At 40.6% G+C, this 23,646-nt stretch overlaps 1 protein-coding gene across 3 annotated transcripts in view; it reads right to left on the reverse strand.

The window, feature by feature from the left end:
* The window catches only part of Zhx3 (zinc fingers and homeoboxes 3), a 105,914-nt gene that overhangs the window by 41,227 nt on the left and 41,041 nt on the right, over nt 1–23,646 (reverse strand). The window contains exon 1 of one of the 3 annotated variants that reach the window (XM_051143711.1): nt 15,236–15,522. The exons of the other annotated variants lie outside the window; for them this stretch is intronic. The gene's annotated coding sequence lies outside the window, so the exon portion shown is untranslated. Of the gene's footprint in view, nt 1–15,235; nt 15,523–23,646 lie in introns of those variants that run through there. 3 annotated transcript variants of the gene reach the window in all.

The following is a 23,646-nucleotide window of genomic DNA, read 5'->3' on the forward strand; positions in this document are numbered from 1 at the left end:
TAATAGTTGAAAGAGAAAAAGAAAAGCAGACTTTTGAAATGCTGCTTGCATAAGCACTAGTATCTAAAATTTAGCAGATGGTTATTTATGGGTGTGAACTCTTGGGAAGAATGTATACAAGGCTGCACATTGTGAAGCACGCCTGTAAGTGTGGCACTAGAGACGTGGGAGCAGAAGCAGGAGAATCACTGCAAGTTGGAGGCCAGCCTGGTCAACATAGCAAGTTATAGGTTAGCCAGGAGCATATCTCTATCTCAAACAAATAAATAGATGTACAAAAAAGAATATGTATACATGTTGAGGCTTGTTCAACACTGGGTTGTTCAGCTGTATATCCAGGCCTTCCCAAAAGTGGGCATGTCGTTTTGTTTGGAGTCAAATAAACTGGGTTCCAACTCTGATTCGGCTGCTCCCTCGTGCAGGCCACTGAGGTTTGGGGAAAGCACTGAGTCTCCCAAACCTCAGTGTTCTCTGGTGCAATAACCAAGTGAAGCAGCACCGAGTTCACCACACTGGATGAGTCTTTGGCAGCATGTTGAGAGTTCCGGAGACGTCTGCCTCCTCCCTGCACTCCTCTCCAACAAGGTCACCCCCGGGCAATACCCTCCTCTGACTTGCTGCAGGGGCTTCAGTGATCCACACTACATGCACTTGTCCTTAAGAGAACTATGGGCCTCTAAGTCACAACCATATCTACCTTCCCAGGACACAGATCACAGTCTTTACTGACTCCACACAGGACTCCACTTCAGCTTGGCATCATGGTCTTTCCTTAGTTTGGTTCAACCTGCGTTTTCTAAGCCCAAACCTATTTTTTCTCACAGAGTTCTGCCCAAGTCAATTTCTACTGCTCTACTGCCCATGGGAGAAATTCCAGGCTGTCTCGTGCCATGAGTGAGTGCATAGTGCACAGCCCCTTGTCAGCTACAGTCTCCCTTCCTTCCCTGCTCTTATTCTGGACACAAGCATATTCCACTAGTACCCAAATCCCAGATTGTGTCATTACTCCCAATCTTTAAATCCACTCCTATTTCCCCAGATACTTTTTTGAAAAAAAGCAAACTTCTTGAGAACACTACAGGGCAAGCTGGGCAGTAATAAGAATAGCCTAGAACCTTCCCATCAGCCATCTGGAAAACTCCTAAATGTCTCCAAACCTTACTCAGATGCCCTCATTGCTATCATCCACTCTGTCGGAAACTAGGATTTGTATGTTTTCTATGATCACACCTGCCTCACAGTTGTGTTTAAAACCTCACTGGCTGCCATCAGGGTCTTCTTTGGAGGGTGGGCCTGCACTCAGCCTTGCATCGTGCAGTCGGTCAGGGAGTGTCTGTGTGATGACCACAAGCTGCTCCCATCCTGACAGGCAGGCGTGTAGGGGAACATGCCCAAGAACAATCTGAGGGGACAATGGAACAGCAGAAGAGACTTCCACTGCACTCCTGTTGAAATAGTTAAAATGTTCACATCCAACAGAGCAAGGGAAGAAAACCTTTTTCATGTGGTCACAACTCACTCTAGAAAGTCACTTACGTTTACCTAAAGCCAGTAGAGCTCAAAAGCACATTCCTCTCCCCGAAAAGCTCATTTTCTTGTGGGTCCCTTGCTTTTGGAATGAACATGGGCAGCCATCTTTTTGCAGGTCCTGCCGATGCCAGTTTACGGATGTGTTTTTCTGCTCACTGAACTGGCTCATTCCTTCAAGAGAACAAACTGTTCTGCGCTTAAGCAGGAATTGGCTGGGTTCTAACAAAAAGATCCCCCCCCTCCACACACACACAGTGTTTTTGCAAAAGACCCAAGTCAATTTATAGCCAAGTAACAAAAGGTCAGAAAGGTTAGTTAAGCAATGGGCGTAATTCCTGTGTGTCACAGCCAATAAAGGAAATGGGTGGGAATAAATAGTATGCAATTTTAACCTGAAATCATTTGTGCAAAACTACTATTGTAAACTTAAAAAAAAGGTCTTTGCTTCCAATGTTAGGAATTTCTCTGGTTTTTCAAAGGCACATTCACTGTGAAGAACTGAGATGACCTCAAATCCCTCAAAGAAAAGAATGTCAAAAACTCATTTATATAAAAATGTTTTTCAGCGTATAAATTTAAATGCTCACATAAAAATTAAATATCTTACAGCTAACTGATGGATACAATTTGCATGGTTGAATTTAAAATAAAATTCCTGTCAACAGGGAGATGGCACTGATCAAAAAGCTATGAAAAGCTCTACAAAACTACCAGCTTATCTGTCTTAACTGTGCGAGAGGTATGAAAACTTACTACATTATTCAGCTAGCATAAGAACAAGGAAGGGCTGCCTTTAAAGAAGATGTGAAAAAAATATCACCAGCCAGGCAAGGGGAAGGCAGATGAGAAACAGCCTCCCATGGGTCTGTGGAATAAGAAAACTTGCTGGAAAAGCTCTCCTAGAAGCCCCTCACCAACTTTATGAAGTTTAATGTTATAACAATCATATTATCCATATATCATTACTCACATTTAAAGTTGAAAACAATCGCATTATGCACAAAGATGAATGACTAAACAAGGCAGTGCCATTATGAGCTGGACAACATGGATAAGCTGTGAGCTTGCTTCTTATCTCCCTCTCTATGTACAATGGGAGTAACACAAGAGGCACCTGGAGGAAGCTGGAACAGCAGAGGAAGGAAGGCAAAAGGTTAAAAACCCAGGAACAACATGCAGCTGGGCATGCTATGATGCCCCTCCAGCACACAACAGAAAAAGGTAGCAGGCTCAATGTTTCCCAACCCCCAACCTAGCAGCAGAAGGCAGCCTAAGACTGAATACGAGGTCTACTGACAATAGCAGGCTAGCTGCCAACACTACCTAGCAGGATACATCAGGTCCAGCTGAAAATAAATCAGTCTAGGGAAATACCCTCACCCTTTCTACAGGGTCCTCAAGAAGTACCCTTCATCCAAGTGGGACAGAGACTCCTCTCCTATACACAGGCACCAGCCAGCATGGCCTGGGGAAACTTTTTACTTAAGATTCTACCAATAAGGCCCAGTGGGATCCCCCAGAAGCACCATAGGAACTGAGCAAACCAAAGAGTCTGCAGTTCTCTGAGACTGCTGAACAGGGAGTGACTCAACAGCAAATTAAATAGGATCCAGCTTCTCCCTAAGTTATAGAAAAACTGTTCAAAACAGTGAAAATCACTGGTCATAACTAGAACCAGGAAAATGACAACCTGAATGAGAAAATACAATCAACCAATGCCAAAGCAGCCATCATAAAAACATTTCAGGAAGTGAAACAATTGCAAGGCCCCCATAAGGTTTGTGTAACAAGATCTCCCATAAATTTTCTTCTGACCTCCCATATATGTGCCATGGCATGCACAGCTCTCCCTGTAACTAAGCATCATATTTAAAAACCTACAAACACTGACTTCTATTTTACGACACACAGAAATATCTAGGGGAGAGATGCATCAAAAGCACAAGGATAACGAATGGGATATGGGGTAGAAAGTACGTAAAGAGAAATGTTAGCGGGTGAGACACAGTGGCAGATGGGATAGTTTCTCGCCATTAGATTCTTGCAAAATGAAAAGGAAAGGAAGGTCCTTAATACATCTTTACCTCTTCTTACAGCCTTTTTCTATAGTTTTCATGCATTTCCTCATTCATCTGTTAACTCTTACTAGGCCACACTGTAATGTTGCCTAGCACAAGCTGCTCAACTCCAACCCCTCTGAACTTCAGTTTCCTTACCTACAGAATGACTTGAATACCTCATGGGCTTTGTGTGACAATGGGCTGAGGTAATATATAACACAAGCTAGTTCCTGCCACATAAGCACTATTCCATAAACACTAGCTGTTGGCATAACAATACCTCACACAGTGCTAAGCGTGAGCGTTACTACAAACACTCCAAGTAGTGCTCAAAAGCCCTGTATCCTGACTTCCTGCCTGGCTTCCAACCCCAAATCGATCACTATTACCTTTGTAGCTTTGGGCAAAATCTTTAACCTTCCTGTGTTTCATTTCCTCATCTGTGAAACAAAATATGTGTTACTCTCTCAACATGATTATGATAAACAATAATAAGGGTAAAGTATTTAGGTGAGGGCTAGAACATTAAGCCTTGATGTTAGGAGGTTCACTATTCTAGACACCGGAGGACAGAAGGATGAAGGCACACATCTGTCACCTCAGGGAGTTGGCCGTTCAGGGTAAGAGATGATCCTGTCAGTAGTCATGGTCATTACCTGTCAGCCTATGGTGGGTGCACCAGTGAAGTCACTACACTGGGTTTGGGAAACCCCAAGGAGAAGCTGGCAGAGAGCAGAAGGCCAGAGTCAGGCATGGTAGCACACACCTATAATCCTAGCATGTGGGAGGCAGAGTCATGAGCTGAAGGTCAGCCTAGGCTATAGAGTGAGTTTGAGGCCAGTGATGGCTACATGAAACTATCCTTCAAACCCTCAAGAGGTGCCGGGCGTGATGGCGCACGCCTTTAATCCCAGCACTCAGGAGGCAGAGGCAGGCGGATCACTGTGAGTTTGAGGCCAGCCTGGTCTACAAAGCAAGTCTAGGACAGCCAAGGTTAACACAGAGACACCCTGTCTCGAAAAACCAAAGCAAAAACAAAAAATCCCACCCCCCCAAAAAACAAAACAAAAACAAAAAACCCTAAGAGGGGGAAAAGAGTGAAAGGTGCCAAAGAGCACATCACAGGGAGGATGGTGACTGGAGAACCAGGACTTGCAGGAAGGCATGCCATTGGCTGTTAGAGCCTAACAAGGCAGGGCAGGTTGTAAGCTGAGAAGAAGAGCAGGTCAAAGCTCAGCTGGTGGACATAGACTTTGCTCTGAGAAAGTAGCCAGGGGGAATAGCATTCAAACATGCACTGGATTACAAACTAAGTCAACCAGTAATGGGTCCTTCTCTTTTTCCTCTCCTGCTTCATCTTCTAAAGTGTAGGGGGCTGGGAGTAGAGGGTAGGTCTTCATGTCTAGTTGGGACTGTAACCTTGATATAGAAAAACAAACAATTTATAACATCCATTTTTTTCTAACTCAAGATATGAGACATATTTCTACTAAATAAAAAGGCCCAAAGCTTCTCATAGAAGGGCCCAGGAAGGGGCTACTAGTGCTATGAAATCAGGTTAGGTAGGACTGCTCTGATTGGTTCTCTGCTTTGAGGTCACAGCTTGGAATCTGACCCAGGAGATTAAATTTGGGAAGAGAGAAATGTCCACACAGCAACAGAGAAAAGTTGGTTCCCTGTGGATGCTGCCAGCTGGCCACACTGCCTCTTAGAGTTCATTGGGCCTTGGTAAACATATTTTGGATTGCCATATGCACTGAGCAAACCCACAAAGCCTTACCAGAATATCATTGACATCAACTGAGGGGAACAGTCAGGACAAGGGCTGGTTTTTATGATCAAAAGGACCAAATGCTGCTTCAAAATTACATAAGTCAAACTATACATGAAAATACTTTTCAACACTGCTGGAAGGAAGTTAAAACAATAGTTTATTTTAGCATTAAATAAAGGCACATGCAGTAAACTTCGAACCCCTACCCAGATCTAGCCAACGGACAGGACATTCTCCACAGTGGAGTGGAGAGTGGGGTGTGACTTTCACATGAACTTTGGTGCCCCATATTTGACCACATCCCCTGGATGGGGAGGCCTGGTGGCGCTCAGAGGAAGGATAGCAGTCTACCAAGAAGAGACTTGACACCCTATGAGCATATACAGGGGGAGGAGGTCCCCCTCAGGAACAGTCATAGGGGAGGGGAGTAAGGGGGAAATGGAAGGGAGGGAGGGAAAGAGGGAAGGAGGAATGGAAGGATACAAGGGATGGGATAACAATTGAGATGTAATATGAATAAGTTAATAAAATATATTTTAAAAAATAAAAAAATAAAGGCACATGTTTCCAGATTCAGAGTGGCTTAATAAAGGCGGATCTGAGTAAAGCAGATGAGCTGGCTAGTGCACATTAGAAGGACCGGTGGGGGCAGGACTACGACAAGCTTGCTTGCTGCTGTATTATCAGGACCTAACACAGTGCCTGGCATCAACTGTCGCTCACAAAACACCAACCCAACTAAGTATGTCTAACTCAGCTTTGTAAAGTTCAGAAATCTGATTTTTTCTCTCTTAATTCAGTAAGAGATTAGTCAACTCACAACTGGGTAGGGAAGAACCAGCTAAACACCAATTAAACTGGGCAGAGCCTCACTATGAGAGGAGATTAGGGTTTCTTAGAGCCTCACTGTTATGTCACTTACCCAGAGCCTCTGGGAAATACAATTCCCAGGTGAGGCTGCTGCCTCAGAAGCTTCTTAAGATCCTTCACCTGCACATCTAGCATGCTCAACCTCACAGAGCCAGAATGTGTGCCCTGGGCCTGGCTTCCCACAGAGCCCTCCCCTCCAAACCAAGACTCCAAATAGACTTCCAGTCTGCTTTCCCTTTAGACCCTGATCTACATACATTATAAACACTTGGCCTTTCAGATCTTTCTATATATAGTGATTTAGTTTGGCTGTTTCTCAATGGCAAAGGAGGGATTTCATATGCTTCCAGAAGACAGGGTCTTCTCACATCTGCATGGATGTGCACCAGTTTTCAAATCATGCTGATATCAGCAGCAAACACAATATTCAGAGAATTCCATGGAGCAAAAGGAGATCTTGGGACCCATAATTTTATATAAATATTGTTTAGAAGTTTTCCCCATTCAGTATAGTACCTCATAATGGCTAAGTTCATGATCACTTTGCTCTATAAAATGTTCAGAGTTATCTCCAATCAGCATGTTGTTTTATTACTGTATCCTTTTATAGGGTCTAGAAAATTAGATATATTAGAAAATAAACCTAGGGGCAAGGCCATGGAAACTTACTGGTAGCATCTACCCAGTCCCTGACAAGGATTCAATCCTAAACTTTAATATTTTTAAGTCAGTTTCTACCAAGGACCAAACAGTTCTAATCACATAATAGATTTTTCACTTAAAAGATAAAAAAGACAGAGAAAGATACATAAATTTAGAAGAAATCTTGTATAGGTCCTTTTTTATTTTAAAATTGAATTTTAGGCTTTTTGAAAAGTTACAGAAATAGTTTATTTTCCATATATTCCTAACATAGTTTCCCCAATGTTAACATCTTACATAGCATAGTATATTTAACAAAAACTGGACACTAATATTGGCATAATACTAAATGAAACCATATTAAAATGACACCAGTTTTTTTCTGCCAATATCCTTTTTCTTTTCCAGACTCTTCCCAGAATTCCAGGGTATTTAGTTATTTCTCTTTAGTCTCTTAAAGTACCTGACAACTCTGCTAGTTTCTTTGCCACTCATATTCTTGATGTTTAAGAACATTATTCATCAGGTACTTTGTTGGGTATTTCCTTGATTTGAGTGCACCTGCTTGTTTTCTTACTATTATACCAAAAAAATGACACATTTTGGGCAAAACACACTGCAATGACATTGGGTTTTGTCTTAGTGTCTATCATGGGGTGGGTAATTTGACACATTATTGATGACGCTGGCCTTGGTTACCTGATCAAGCCAGTTTCTACTCTAGACATTTGCAACCTTTTCCTTATAGTGCACATGTTGAGGTAGCTGATTTGAGACTATAAAATGCTGCCATAGGCCTCTGCAGGACTACTTCTCCCTCACTGACAAACTTGATTACTCTTCTTAAATCTAAGCTATGGGCTGGCAAGATAGTTCAGTGAGAAAAGCACTTTTAAGGCACAGCTGACAACTTGAGTTCTATTCCTAAAATCCAAAAACAAGTATAAGAGAGAACCAACTCTATAAATTGTCCTCTGATCTCCACAATCACACAATGTCACACACATACCACAATAGTTTTTTAAAACTCGAGCCCCTGAGTGATTCATTGATATGATTTTTCCCACTACTTTCATCACACAATCAGCACTTTTGCATATATATGCATATATATATATATATATGTGCATGGACACAGAAAGATGTCCATGATACACTACTAAATGAAAATTAGAGTTTCAAGACTGTGTGATTGCATTTTTGGTAAGATGAAGGTAGAGACAGAGACAGACATAGCAAAAAAATTTTAAAAATGAACAAGAAAGGAAATAAAATTATTTATATTAAAACACAGAAAAAGTCTAGAGGATTTCATAATAAATCCAACATTAGTGAAGAATTAGATTAATTTTGTTGTTTGATTAAGCTGTAACCATTCTATTGTTCAACTTTTTACAAAGCATGTGACTTACTTTAAGAAGCAAACTTTAAAAAAAAAATCTGTCAAAGACATCTCTGAATCAATATAGACTTAAGGTTTTCTCACTGCCAAAAACAATTAAATGATAAAAGAGTAACCAAATGGATAGGGATTGGCCCAAAGGGGACCGATAGCTCAAGATAAACATGGTACAAAACCAAAAAGCTTTATGAGAAAAACTTTCTCATTAAATGAGTCTTTCAATGGAATCAAGCAGATCATTTGCTAATATTCGTTCCTAATGAAAATACTAATTAAGACCAAAGGAATGCAACAAAGGAAGCAGCAGCACATATGCAAAAGAAAGGACATAATTCACTTCAAGATAAACCCAAAACGGGGTAGGGGGTGGGGGGCAGGGTGTAGACCACTGTGACTGTGGCTGTTTAAATGAGAATGGCTCCCATAGACACATGTATTTGAATACTTGGTTCCCAGTTGGAAGAACTGTTTGGGAAGGATTAGGAGATGTGTCACTAGGTGTGGGCTTTGAGGTTTCAGAAAGACATTGGCATGTGCGCTCTGCCTTCTGCTTCTGGGCTTGAGACGTGAGCTCTCAACTGTTCCTGCTACCATGTCTTTGTTTCACCATCACAGACTCTAACCCTCTGAACCATAAGCCTAAATAAACACTTTCTTTTATGAGCTACCTTGGTCATTGAGTTTTAACACAGAAATAAAAAAGTAAGACAAAGCCGGGCGTGGGCGCACGCCTTTAATCCCAGCACTTGGGAGGCAGAGGCAGGCGGATCACTGTGAGTTCGAGGCCAGCCTGGTGTACAAAGTGAGTCCAGGACAGCCAAGGCTACACAGAGAAGCCTTGTCTCGAAAAACCAATAAAAAAAAAAAAAAAAAAGCAAGACAACCACCATCTTGAATATTTTAAAAATTCTGGCTAATAAAGGAAAAAGACGAAAATAAGATCAACATACAAATTGTATGGGAAGGTAAAATAGTATTAATTATTTTTCTTGGCATTGTGAGAAATAGCTGACACACAGAACTTTGGTTTATTAATTTTGGCTTGGTGTTTGAGAAGATACAATTCATCATGGCAGAAGGAACAAGAAGTGGCTTTGTGCTCACAGTAATGGAGAAAGATCCATGCTGGTGTTCAGCTCACTTCCTCTTCCCCCTTTATTCACTGTAGAGCCCATTCTAAGGGAAAGTGCTTCCTACATTCAGGGTGGGTCTTCCTGCCCAGTTACTCTGGAAACAATCTTACCCATTCTCTCACAAACCACACACACACACACACACACACACACACACACACACAGAGGCATGTTCTGTAGGTGCCCCAAATCCAGTCAAGTTGATAATGAAGATTAACAATCTCTAAAATGTTGTTTGCACACGAAAGAGCTAAAAGAGCATTTTTTAAAAATTGGAAGAGCTACCCTGGAGGATAGAAATCTTACTGAGATAGGGAAAGTGAGGTCACACAGTGGACACCTGCACCTCCAGATGCTACATTTGGCCAAAGCTAAACTGTTCCCTGTTGAACTCCTTGTAGTGCAAGAGTGCACTACCTGGTTGCCTATTTTTCATTCAACAAGTAAGGATTCAATAGTGTATGAATTTATCATTTATTTGTATGGACCAAATGACAACCAGGAAGAGACCATCTCTCCTAATATTTCCCCTCTGGAATGCTAAGTTAACAATGGTATAGTACCTGACATACTAGACATCATTTACTCTAAACACTTTGTATGCAGTGTACCTCTTTTAACCCTTATCAACAACCTCTGGGAGTCAACACTATTATTATCTCAAAGTTAACAGATGAGCAAACTGAGATACTTGGGAAGTAATAACTTGCCTTTTGGTCATAGCCAAGATTTCAACCTAGGCAGCCCGGCTCTAGAACTTGGGTCTTAACACCACTGTTTCCTGTTAAAGAACTGTTTTCTAGAGGAGAGTCATAACCTATGGATTAGAGTTCTAGAGAAAATTGAATTGGACAAGATTGAGACGGCAGAAGGAAATGACTTTCAGAGTAGAAAGAATTGAGAGAAGAAACCAGAATATGCCCCCACAGTCTCATATATAATTAACAATCAAAAGAGTCACCACAGAGTGTCTATAGTCTGGAAGCATCTTAAAACATAATGTAGAAAGAAAACAAAACAAAACAAAAATACTTTCAAGTAAACAAGTTAAACAAACAGATGGCATAAAGGGGATCAGGCCCTTATTTTTATATGTATAGTCTAAAGACAAGACAATCGAAGATATACAGACTCAAAGGGTTTAAAAACTTAAGCAAATCAGAATACTTTATGCTGTCATATGTGAACAATCAACCATGAGCCACAGCCTCCATACCAGCTACCCTTGTCATTTGCCACCAAGCTGCTTCCAGGGCCTCACTGAATCCAGGACACACTGGCTTGGGTACTCTATGGGAACTGAGCATGCAGGCACAGCTCTTAGTTTTCTGAGAACCCAGAGGCTTAGTGTGCCCTAGCCTACTCACCTCTGAGTGTGCACTCCCACTAACCACTGCCCCTTGTAGGCAATCATATCATCCACAGCACTTCTTTACTTTTAGCAGGAAAGCACAGACTTGGCATTAGGTTCTTGTTTGCACTCCCACTAGGTTGCCTAGCTTGCCTTGGAGCCTTAGTTTCCTGGCTCACAAAGCAGAGTAATAACTTCCATGCACAGGGCTGTTGAGGACTCAAGAAAGCCATCTGAAGAGACTTAGCCACTGCATGCTGGACATTAAAGTGATCGTTATGTTTTGATTTCCTGCACATAGAGTCTGGCCTTTGCCAAGAGCCGGTTCTATTTTCTGCCTACATGTTCCACTCAGAGGTGCTTATCCCTGCTTTTAGGATGTAGCCTGTTCTCCTCGAAGCAAGCGAGTACCCACTTTAACTTCAGCTGCGGCTGGCCCATGTTAGCTTCTAGATGTTTCCCTAGACATCATCAAGTTCTAAATTAGATTCTCTTTTGTCTATCTCCAAATTAGTTTCTGTCCTCCCCTCATACCCTCAATCCCAGTTAGTCAACAGTTCTAACATTGCCTTCTACAAAACTGAAAACCAAAGAGCCTTTGGTGGCATTCTTTAACCCTCATACTACACAGACACTAGTGTTTGTAGATTCTGCCTCCAACAATGTATATTCTCCATCCCCACTGTGGGCTCTTTACACCAATAGCCCTCACCTCTCATCTGGAGACAGCCACAGTTGCTTAGCTGACTTTCGTTCCCGCAGTCAGCTTCAGAGCCACCTTTCTAAGAATGGACTCATGTATGGTTTCCTTCCTACAAGACCTTTGTGGTGCAGCCCATAGGATGCAGACTTAAACTTGCTGGCCAAGCACTCGAGTGTTTGACAACTGGCCTCAGTCTCCCTTTTGCCCAATTTCATCTCTAGCCATTCTTCCAAGAACAGGTAAGAAATTGGTGTGCCTTCACTTTTTTTTTTTTCTGTCTCAGAACACTACTACCACCACCACCACCAATGACCATCAATATCACTCCACTGCCAAAGCAACTCTCAGCTCACAGAATGTCTGTGCACACAAACAAAACATCACTCCATTCCTGATCCCTGTCTCTAATACACGGGCACATCACAACTTCTGTAGCTGTTGTTAGGTTTGTATCACATGCCACTACCTCAACCAGACCAGTGATACTGAAAGCAGGGGCAGAGCATATCTTTGCATATCCTGCCCTCACTTGTCTTCACTCACTGTCTATCAGGTCTAGACAAGGCCTCAGTGCTTATTAACTGAATGGATCGGAAATTTAAAAAATAATACAAGCACCAACTAAAGCTCAGAAGAATTGACACACTTTAGAGAATATATAAAGACTATAAGAGAAAGGGAAAAATAACTGGTAGACAAGAAGAAATACAGATAAGGATTAAGAAAAGAAGATGCCAAGAAAGAGAAACTGAGTTCCTGGGTATGGATGGAGTGACACATTCCAGCTTCTGCTCTGATGGATGTACATAAATAAAGATACATTCTTTTTAGCACTAGCAGAAATCAAGATCGTTCACCTCTAAAATTCATTTCAAGGCTGGGCATGATGGTGCACACCTTTAATCCTAGCACCAGGGAGGCAGAGGCAGGTGGATTTTTGTGAGTTTGAGGCCAGCCTGGTCTACAAAGTGACAAACAGTCAGGGCTCTGTTACACAAGGCACTGTCTTGAAAATGTTGAGATCTGCTTTAGCTTTTAGCATAACTGTTGCGGTTTGTCTTTGATCTCCATCCTGATCATAAGGTGAAATTAAGTTTAAGTTTTCAGGTTCTGCCTTCCAATAATATGCTGACACTTTTCAAAAGTCAAAATAATCTCTTGTTTTGCCTCTATGGCTTCACTGCTTATGCTTTGTTGTTATCTTGACATGTTGAGCATCCCCAGCTGCAGGACCAATCAAATTAAAGATCAGTTAGATATGCTTTGTTTAGCTAGTCAAAATGGTATAATGTTGCTTCCTACATCTGTATATGGTTTTGTTACCTGGTTGTTACTTAGTTGTGGTTTTTCTTGTAAAAAACCTGCCTTAGAAGCAGACCAGCATCCGCAGTTTGGCTCCTGAGTCCATTCTGTGTCCGTAATTATGATCAATTTTCAAGTGTGTGTTTAATAAACCATCCATATCTAACTAGGATGTGTCTGAGTGGTCTGTGTGGCTATTCTTGGGCTAGAACAGAAACCACTCCAAGGTCATTTTAAGGTCAAAAGGAAGCAGATAATATTCTATGGAAAGAAACTAATATTTAAACTAATAGTAAAATAAAGAAACATTCACAAAACAGAAGAAAATACAATTGCTACTCTAAAAATAAAAAGCATACATTTCTACATCAGATACAAGATCTCCAAGAAAGGTTAAACCCAACAATATTCTGCTTGCAAGAGAAAAATGAAATGTTCTGAAGTTACTACACAAGAAATTATAGGGGCTAGAGAGATGGCTCAGAGGTTAAGAACACTGTTCTTTCAAAGGTCTTGAGTTCAAATCCCAGCAACCACATGGTGGCTCACAACCATCTATAGTGAGATCTGGTGCCCTCTTCTAGCCTGCAGGCATACATGTGGGCAGAATATTTACTGTACAAATAATAAATAAATCTTTTAAAAAAAAAAAGAAATATTGTAGACTATTTACAGAATAGAGACTAGTGAGATGGTTCAGCAATGAAGAGTTGGGCTTACTGTTCCTTCAGAAGACCCAAGTTTGGTTCCTAACACCCGTGATGGGCAGCTCACAACTCCAGCTCTAGGAGGATGGAGATCCAACATCCTCCCCTGGCCTCCATGAGTACCCACATACAAGCATATTTGTTCTCTCTCTCTCTCTCTCTACTTCCCTCCCCTCCCTGTTCTCTCTCCCCTCTGTCCCCTCTCCCCTTCCCCCCTTCCCCTGCCTCTCTCTCTCTCATAAAAATAAATCTCCCAGAACTCAGGAGGTAGGAGCAGGCAGATGTCTGAGTTCAAAGCCAATCTGGTAAGTGTAAAAAATAAAGGAAGGAAGGAAGGAGAAATAGAACAAGCATCTCTTTCAGTATTACAAAAAAATAACAAATATAAATTATACAGCTAGCCAGGCACTAGCTGATCCTACCACTCAAGAAGGCAGAGGCAGGCAGATCTCTGTGAGTTTAAGACCACCCTGGTCTACAAAATGAGTCCAGGACAGCCAAAGATACTGTCTCAAAACCAAAACAAAACAAAATTATACAGGTAAAAATCAAAAGAACTTAAAAAGAAAGGAATTGTATTTGTTTTTGTTTTGTTGTTTTGTTTTGTTCTGTTTGAGACAGAGTATTGGTTATGTAGCCAAGGCTAATCTCAGACTGGAGATAATCCTCCTGCCTCTCAGAGTGCTGGTTACACAGGTATAAGAGATAACACCACTTTGACAGGACTCACTGGGAACTGTAGGACTGCTGCCTCAGAGAGAAACTGCTCAGGAACAGCTTATGTTACTATATCCTTTTCTATTTAAAAAAATAATTTTCCTTTTATTTCTTAGGTTTTGTTTCAAAGCCAGATATGGTGGCACATCTGTAATCCTTATTATTTTTGTTGTTGTTTGTTTTGTTTGTGACATGGTTTCAAAAGTGTAACCTTAGCTGTCCTGGAATTTCTTCTGTAGATCAGGCTGGCCTCAAACTCAGAGATCTGCCTGCCTCTGACTTCCAAAGTGCTGAGATCAAAGTGTGAATCACTTCCCAGTGAAAGTTTAATTTTTTTTCTTTTCTTTTTAGTTTTTTGAGACAGGGTTTTTCTGTGTTATCTTGGCTGTCCTGGACTTTCCAGGCTGGCCTCGAACTCACAGAGATTGGCCTGCTTTTGCCTCCCAAGTGCTGGGATTAAAGGCGTGTACCACCATGCCTGGCTGAAACTTTAATATTTCAACTAGTAATATCTATGGATAAACTAAAAGTGAAACTACTTGCAAATGTAATTACAAAAGAAGGATACACATAAACTTGGAAAAAATAGTATGCACACACACACACACACACACACACACAAAACAAAACAAAACAAAAAACAAAACAACAACAAAAAAAATTCCAAGACTTTAAAGAGAGATGCTATCCATGCATTGTTTTTTGTTTTGGTTTTGAGACAGGGTTTCTATGTGTATAGACTTGCCTGTCCTGGACTCTCTTTGTAAACCAGGCTGGCCTTGAACTCACAGTCCGCCTTCTGAGTGCTGGGATTAAAGGCGTATGCCACCATGCCCAGCTACGTTGTTAAACGTGGATTAAAACCAGATAGCTGTGTATTTTGACATTTGGAGGTGGAGACCAAAGCTACATAAAACTTGTCTTAGCACCCACCCCACCATGGAAAAAAAAAAGAATGTTTAACAGTAATAAAAACTAAATATGGGTTAGGCATTACAGACTTGCAATGGATACAGCAAGAATTTTGTTAAAATATAAACATACTTCTTGTCTTTGGGAAAAACATTTCTCTCATGTCATCCTCTCCAGGTCCCCTTTCACTTTCTGCAGCCCTGTGGCATCTTTAGAGAGTCACGTGTCTCTGCAGTTGCAGTTCAGTCCTGTAAAAGAAGCATCATGCCATCACCTCACTAGAAAAGAAAGCACATTCTAGGAAAAGCACTTATCTAGTCTCATTAATCTTTCCTAGTTCATCCTCACAGCTCTGCACATATATCAGGTACACAGAGCAAAGTGAGGTCATCAAAATGCACACAATGATTCATAGCTACTACAAGTGCTGCTTGAGCACTGATGTGAGCTCTGACCACTTAAAGCTGAGACTGGAGCATCTGTACACAGGACAGTGAGCTCAGCCATCAAGTCAAGATGATTCATTTAAATTTCTTTATATCCCTGTCTAGCTAAACTTCAGGTGGCTTGGCAGCAATAAATGGCTGATGAACATGTGGCCTACAACTTCCAGGATGCACACATGCACACACCCTATGGATGTGCTGATTTTTTGTTTTCTTTCAAAGCTCTGAAGTTTTCCTGGTATGGACTCCAGAGTTTTACACACACACACACACACACACACACACACACACACACACACACACACACACACACACACAAACACACGGGAGTTCTTTTCTCCGATCCTTGCGCTACATCGACCCATTTTGCCCAGGGCAATGGTAGGCACACGGTAATTTTTAGTGAACGAATAAAACGAAGTCTTTTAAACCAAAACCACAAAAGATGCTTTATGAGGTCTTAAAATTACTTAGAAAAGACTTTAAAACATTGTGCTCTTGAGTTCTGTATTCCTTTATCAAAGCATCCTCGGTTAAAATGACAATTAACAACAAAATGGGCCCAAAGTGAGTACAATCATAGAAGGGCATGAAATTTCAGGCATTCGCCTTGCTGTACTACAGAGGGTCCAGAATGTCTACGAGTACACATAGGTCTGGCACCCAGAAACAAAGCACGAACCAAAGTAGCTACACATTATTACCAGCATTCTTTCATCCTTAACATGCACTTATGCCTTTCCTACTGTTCAAGCCCTACTGTGGGAGCTTCAGCTACATTACCACATATAATCCTTACCATGAGTTTAGCACGTAAATTCTAATGCTTTAATTACCCAGATGGCAAAACGGAGGCACAGAGGTTCAGTAAATTATTCCAGTTATGTAGAATGTGCTATGCTGTTTTTTACAGGCAGGGCTTTCTCAGCAAATTTAGCATTTTTAATTAATTAACTAATTTTTATTTTTATTAAACATTTTTACATATACATTTGTAATACACATATATACAATAAAGTACTTATAGCAAGAAGAACCATGAAACAATCAGGAATTATATATATGTTACATTCATAGTGTTTTGGCTATTTGTATTTGGCAATCTTGAAGAAAACATCGTTCCTATCTTGAGAACTCTAAAATTCTGAAAGTAAATATCTATCATATCTCATCTCTATCAACTTAAAATATCTATCTAGACCTAAAAACATCTTAATCCCTAAACAACTAAACTTAATTGCAAAGCTAAATTATCTGGTCTTCAATCCCATCAGAGACTTGAGAAAGAATAACACTCAATTACCTGAGTAAACCAGAAGAGCAGGTTAGCAGCTTCCAAAATGAAAAAAATGACAGAGACAGCTTGTTGCCTGAATAGTTACCCAGAATTCTCTGTAACATTGGAGCATCATCTTCAGCCTTCTGGCCCCAATATATCTGAGACATATTTGTGAGGCAGGAACTATTGAGGACTTGCTTACCCTGTCTTGGCAGAGTTTGGCCGTCAACTCAGCCTGCATCTAAGCTTGCCCATTTTTAGGCAGAATTTTGTCTGTGGTAGAAATGAAGACATTTTGCCCAGTGGCTAGTTTGCCACATTTGAAGCCATCTCCATAAGGAGGTTCTTTGATGCTCATTATCTTCTTTGAGGTAGGCTGGGTGTTACCAGGAGTTAACCTGTCACACTGTAATTAATTCACTGGTATAGAATTTTGTATATAAATGCAAAATAAGTTTAATTTTAGATACATTGGTATAGTGTTCAAATTTAAGATTATTCTTGGTCAGGTGTGGTGACACACACCTTTAATCCCAGCACTCAGGAGGCAGAGGCAGGTGGAGTGCTGTGAGTTTGAGGCCAGCCTAGTCTACAAAGCGAGTCCAGGACAACCAGGGCTACACAAAGAAACCCTGTCTCAAAAAACAAAAAAAAAAAAAAAAAAAGTCATTCTTTACACACAGTACATATATTTCTACCCCAATATGTGGTATTGTACCCATACAACTCAATTATAATACAGGGTTTACTCCAACACTTTGAAAGTGCTAGTGCAGGCTGCTTAGGGTAAGTAAGTTATACACGTTAATTGTTAGTTCATCAAATCATGGTCATATCAATTACTAGTCTATTTTTATCACATGAATATACATCCTAGGTGTAACAGATAGAGATGATTCTATAGAAATATAAGGTAAAATAGATAAGGTCTTCAAAACCTTCAGAGACGTACAGAATATGGCATTTAAAGATGTTTTTATTATTGCAAATTTAGTTTTAATTTCCCAGTAAGTTAAAGTTTCATCCCTATTTTACTTTTGTTTCCCTGCTCTGCTAGTAAGTATATCATCTTAAAATGACTGTCATCGGGTTTTTCCTAATTTACAATTTGTTAAAAACCTAATTTATAATTATCCAACTTTTCTTATCAAAAAACTATCTTATAAACAGCAGAAAAAGAAAGTCCAGGAGATTTGGCTCAGTGGTTAAGAGCAGTGGCTACTTTTACAGAGGCCCAGGGTTCAGTTCCTAGCATCCACATGGCAGCTCACAGCCATCTGTGCCTCCAATTTCAAGGCATCTTCTCCCATGGGTACCAGGCACAAATGTGGTGCACAGACATACACGCAGGCAGACAAGACATACATATAAAATAAAAATAAGTAATTAAAAAAGAAAATCTAATGTTGTAAAATCAGAAGCAATAATTATCTGAAGCTATTACAATCACTCATATCTTTGACTTTTTTTAAATTTTAGCTATTTTGTTATGTTTACCAAATCTCCTCTAATTTTAGGGTTACAAAATAAGCAAGACATTTCTTTATTCTCCAGTTAAGCTGGCTGGGACACAATGGCAATAGTGTAAGACGCTGCTAGCTCAATTGACCATTTGAATATTATTTTTTCCATAGCTCTAGACTCTTAGCCGGGATGGAGTATTTGGGTCATAAAAAGCATCAGATAGGAGTACACAAGACAACAAAAACACTCCTGAAAAGCCAAGGACCCATAAAATACAGCAATGACTACAGGCCAGAAGCCAAGGCCTCATTCATGGGGAAAAGCTTCATGGCTGACATACATCTATTTGTATGTGAGAAGCTCTTCTCACTCTCAGCTCCGCCAGCAGAATGCAACTTAAAATCCATGCCCCAAAACACAGAGCAGGTGTGAGATAATCAATGTGTCTAAGTTTTGCACAAACTCTGCTTGACTGAAATGAAAATAGAATTTCTTATCCCCAGCACCAATTCTCCTGGCAATAAAAAGCATACATGGTGGTTGTGGAGTACAACACACATCTACCAGCGCAGCACACAAAGAGCCACAACAACACCACTGCAACTGCATTTCTTTCTACACATTTTCATAAAATCAAAGTTTGCTGCATTCCAAAATAATACAAAGTTGTTTTAAATATGCCTTTCCAAGCTAAATAAAGAAGCTGATTGATGTCAGACCAGACTACATTTTAAATCACTCAGTCCCTATCTAAAGTACAAGTTTTCCAGAGTAAAGCAAATAAAAAAAAACGATTAACCAAAACTAAATTCCTTAATTGTTGTTATAGGAAGAAACCATCTGTCTTTGAGATTAACCACCCACAGCTTAGAGAGAAATGTCCCAACAGAGCAATACTACAAAATTACGTGGATTCCACTGACAGCAAAGCCACAGTTATTTGTGAGATCACAGAAAGTGCATGATGTAATTTTTAATTCAAGTAAAATTTGCATAATATAGTACTAACCATTTTTAAACAGACAATTCAATAGCATTTAAACTATTCATAGCACTGAGCAACGATTACCTCTACTCAGTCACAAAATATTTTCAGCAATTCAAAATAAAGCCTGGTTCTCATAAGCAGTTACTTCTAGTACCCATCTCTAATGCCCAGATATCACTATTTGGTTTCCTGTTTCTTTGGACTTTCTTTCTTTCTCTCTTTCTTTTCATTTTTTTTTTTATTTGTTCACTTTATATTCTGATTGTAGCCCCCTCTCTCCTTGCCTTCCAGTCCCACTGTCCCTCCCTCATACCCCTTTCCTCCTCTGGCCCTCAGAAAGGGGAGCCCTCCTCCCCTACCATCTGACCCCAGCCTATCAAGTCTCATCTGGACTGCCTGTATCCTCTTCCTCTGTGGCCTGGCAAAGTTGCCCTGCCAGAGGGAAGTGATCAACGTGTGAGCACCCAGAGTCCATGTCAGAAGTAGCCCCTACTCCTCATATTATGGGACCCACAAGGAGACTGTGCTGCCTGTCTACCTCACCATGCATGGTCCTTGGTTGGTGCATCAGTCTCTGCAGCACCCCCTTCCTTTACTCAGATTAGTTGGCTCCATTGGTCTCTTTGTGGAGCTCATGTCCTCTCCAGATCCCCAACTCTTCCATAAGACTTCCGGCACTCCAACCCAAAGTTTAGCTTGGACTTATTTCTTTGGATTATTTTTTGTTGTTGCTGTTCTGGAATTCACTATGTAGCCAGACTAATCTTGAACTCACAGACATCCTTCTGTCTCATTCTCTTAAGTGCTGCGATTACAAGGTGTGAGCCACCATGACTGCCCAACTTTCTCAGAATAATTCATATAAATGTAATCATGCAATGTGACTGCCCCCCATATCTGCCTTCTTTCACTTAACACCGTGATTCATCTATATTGCATTATGTGTCACTACTTCACTTCTTTTTATGGCAAAAACCCCCACTTGTATGTATCACAATTTTTCATTGACTCATATATTGATGAATACTAAGTTGTTTCCATCTTTTGACCACTGTTAACAGTAATAAAACTACTATAAACATTAAATATTTGAAAATATGTTTTCAATTACTGAAGGGTAAATACCTATGGGTGAAAGTGTTGGGTCACATGATAATTCTACATTCAACTTTTTAGGGAGCTACCGAATTGTTTTCAACAGAAGCTACACTAGTTTACATTCCTACCAGCAAAGCACATGGTGGTGACTCTTCATATTATCACCAATACTTTTCACTTTCTGGATCTGTTCTGCTTTGCTCTCGAGGTTACCGTATCCACTGGATATGAAGCAGTATGTCACTGTGGTTTAATCTCTATTTATTTAATGACTAATAGTGCTGAGTATCTTTTCACATGTACAGACATTTGTGCATCTTCTTTGAAAACATTATTAAAGTCCTTTACCCATATTTTGTTTAGGTTTTTTGTTGCTCAGTTCTAAGACTACAAATAGCAGGCTCTTATGAGATTTTCAGTTTTCTCCTGCTCTGTAAGTTATTTCTTGATACATTTTCTTAATAGTATTCTTTAGTCCACAAAAGTTTTACATTTTGATGTATTCCAATTTGCCAAATTATCTATTCACTGCTTGGGTCCAAGATCAATAACATTTATCCATGACTAGTAAGATGACTCAGGAGGCAACAGCATTTGCCAACAAATCCTGACAACCCAGGTTCAAGCCCTAGCCCACTGTGAAGAGAGAACAGAATCCTACTTGTCCTTTGACTTCTACTCTTGTGCCATAGCACACAAGTACTTGCCCTCATATATACATACAAGTAATATTTTAAAATTTTAAATTTGCTTTGGGGAGTGGCTGAGACCTGCTCAGCACTTAAAAGAATTTTTTGCTCTTGCAGAAGACCTATGTTTGGCTTCCAGCACCCACATGGTGGCTCACAACCATCCATAACTCCAGTTCCAGGGGATCTTATGCCCTCTTCTGGCCTCCATGGGCACCGGACATGTACATATGATACATGTATATATGCAGGCAAAATAGTCATATACATAAAATATTTTTTTTAATTATAAGAGATTTGCCTTTATGTTTACTTAGTATCATAGTTTTTGCTCTCACAACTGGGCCTTTGATTCGTTTCACCTTTACCATATGGTGTGATGTTTGGGTGCAACCTCACTGTTTTACATGAAGACACTGAGCTGCCTCTATACCATTTATTGAAGACATTATCCTTTCACTACTGAATGGTCTTAATTGCCTTTTCAAAAATAATTGGCAACACATAGATTGGTTATTTATGGCTTCTCAGTTTTATTCTACTTATCTATATGCTTATTCATGTGCTAGCACCATGCTGCTTGATTATTACAGCTTTATAGTGAATTTTGAAATTGAGACATGAAAGTCTTCCCACTTCACTTTTCAAGATTGCTATGACTATTCAAGGTCCTCTGCAACTCTCTACAAGTGAACTTCAAACTCACAGACCAGCTTGCACCACTAGTATTTTAATGCTGAACCATCTCTCTGGCCCCAAGGAAAATTTTTCCTTTTAATTGTCCAAGAATAAAATTAATAAAAGATCATTTCTATATCTAAAACATTATACTCATTTCTCTGGCTAACATGTTTTTTAAAATATTTATATCTGTGCAAAAATGTGTGTAACTGTGTGTGCGCACACAAATATGTACATGGAAGCCCCTGCACTGAAGTTATAGGTTGTTGTGAGCTTCTGATGTGGGTGCCAGGAGCCAAACTTAGATCTTCTTCAAGAATACACAAATGCTCTTAACCTCTAAACTCTCTCTTTAGTCCAAAAGAAGGCTCTTTAAAAAGTGTTTTCTTAAAAATTTTTGGCTGAGGTCGGTAAGAAAACAATCATTTGATGCTATAGATATTCCTTGGGCCAGACACAGCCTGCTTCTTGTTCTCACTTCAAAATTTAAACTGAAGGAGATGTAGTAACATTGGAAAAAATAACTACACTGCTTTCTAAGACTAGCAGCTTCCAGGAAATTGTACAGTCCCCAAAAGTACAAGTCATTTGAGACTAGAGGACTGAGTTGTGAGGCAAGGGACTGCTGCTGCGCCTGAGTTTGCTGTCACCTTCTTAGAGGCTCCAGAACCAGAAAACCCTCTTGACACAGCAGGTAGAAAGAGCTTTCTGTTTGGTCCTACCTCCAGGGCAGCCACAATTGCCCTCCCTATAACACAGCACATACTGGCAAGGATGTGGAGAAAGGGGAACACTTCCATTGCTGGTGGGAGTGCAAACTTGTTCGACTAGTCTGGAAATCAATCTGGTGCTTTCTCAGAAATTGAAAACAGTTCTACCTCAAGAACTAACTATACCACTCCTGAGCATATACTGAAAGATGCTCCACCATACAACAAGGACATTTGCTCAACTCTGTTATAGCAGCCTTATTTGTAATATGCAGAATCTGGAAACAACCTAGATGTCCCTCAACTAAAGAATGGATAGAGAAACAGTGGTACATTTACACAATGGAATACTACTCAGCTATTAAAAACAAGGAAATCTTAAAATTTGCAGGCAGATGGGTGGAACTAGAAAAGATCATTCTGAGTGAGATAACCCAGACCCAGAAAGACACACATGGTATATGCTTATTTATAAGCAGATATTAGCCACATAATATAGGATAACCACACTACAATGCACAGACTTAAAGAAGCTAAATGACGAGGACTCTAGAGAGGATGCTTAACGCTCACTCAGAAGGGCAAATAGAATAGACATGGGAAGCGGCCCAAGAGAAGGGACAGGACTGGAACCTACCATGGATGTCCTCTGAAGGACTCCATCCAGTGGGGGATCGAAGCAGATGCTGATAGTCACAGCCAAACTTCAGGGTGGAGTGCAGGCAATCTTACGAAAGAGTTGGGACAAGAGCTCCACAAGGAGACCAATGGAGCCAATAAACCCAGGCTGGGATGGGGGTAGGGGTGCTTCAGAGACTGATGTACCAACCAAAGACTATGCATGCTGAGAACCTAGACCCTCTGCTCAGATGTAGTAGACAGGCAGCACAGTCTCCTTGTGGGTCCCATAATATGGGGAGTAGGGACTACTTCTGACATGGACTCTGGTGCCCACTTGTTGATAACTTCCCCCTGGCAAGGTGGCTTTGCCATGCCACAGAGGAAGAGGATGCAGGCAGTCCAGATGAGACTTGATAGGCTGAGGAGGGCTTCCCCTTTCTGAGGCCTAGGGGAGGGGGGAGGGGTCTGAGAGAGGGAAGGTGGGACTGAAGGCAATGAGGGAGGGAGCTATAATCAGGATGTAAAGTGAACAAATTAAAAAATAATAAATTAAAAGAACAAGATAAG

This window comes from Acomys russatus, chromosome 4, assembly GCF_903995435.1.
Source record: "Acomys russatus chromosome 4, mAcoRus1.1, whole genome shotgun sequence".
Taxonomy (NCBI): domain Eukaryota; kingdom Metazoa; phylum Chordata; class Mammalia; order Rodentia; family Muridae; genus Acomys; species Acomys russatus.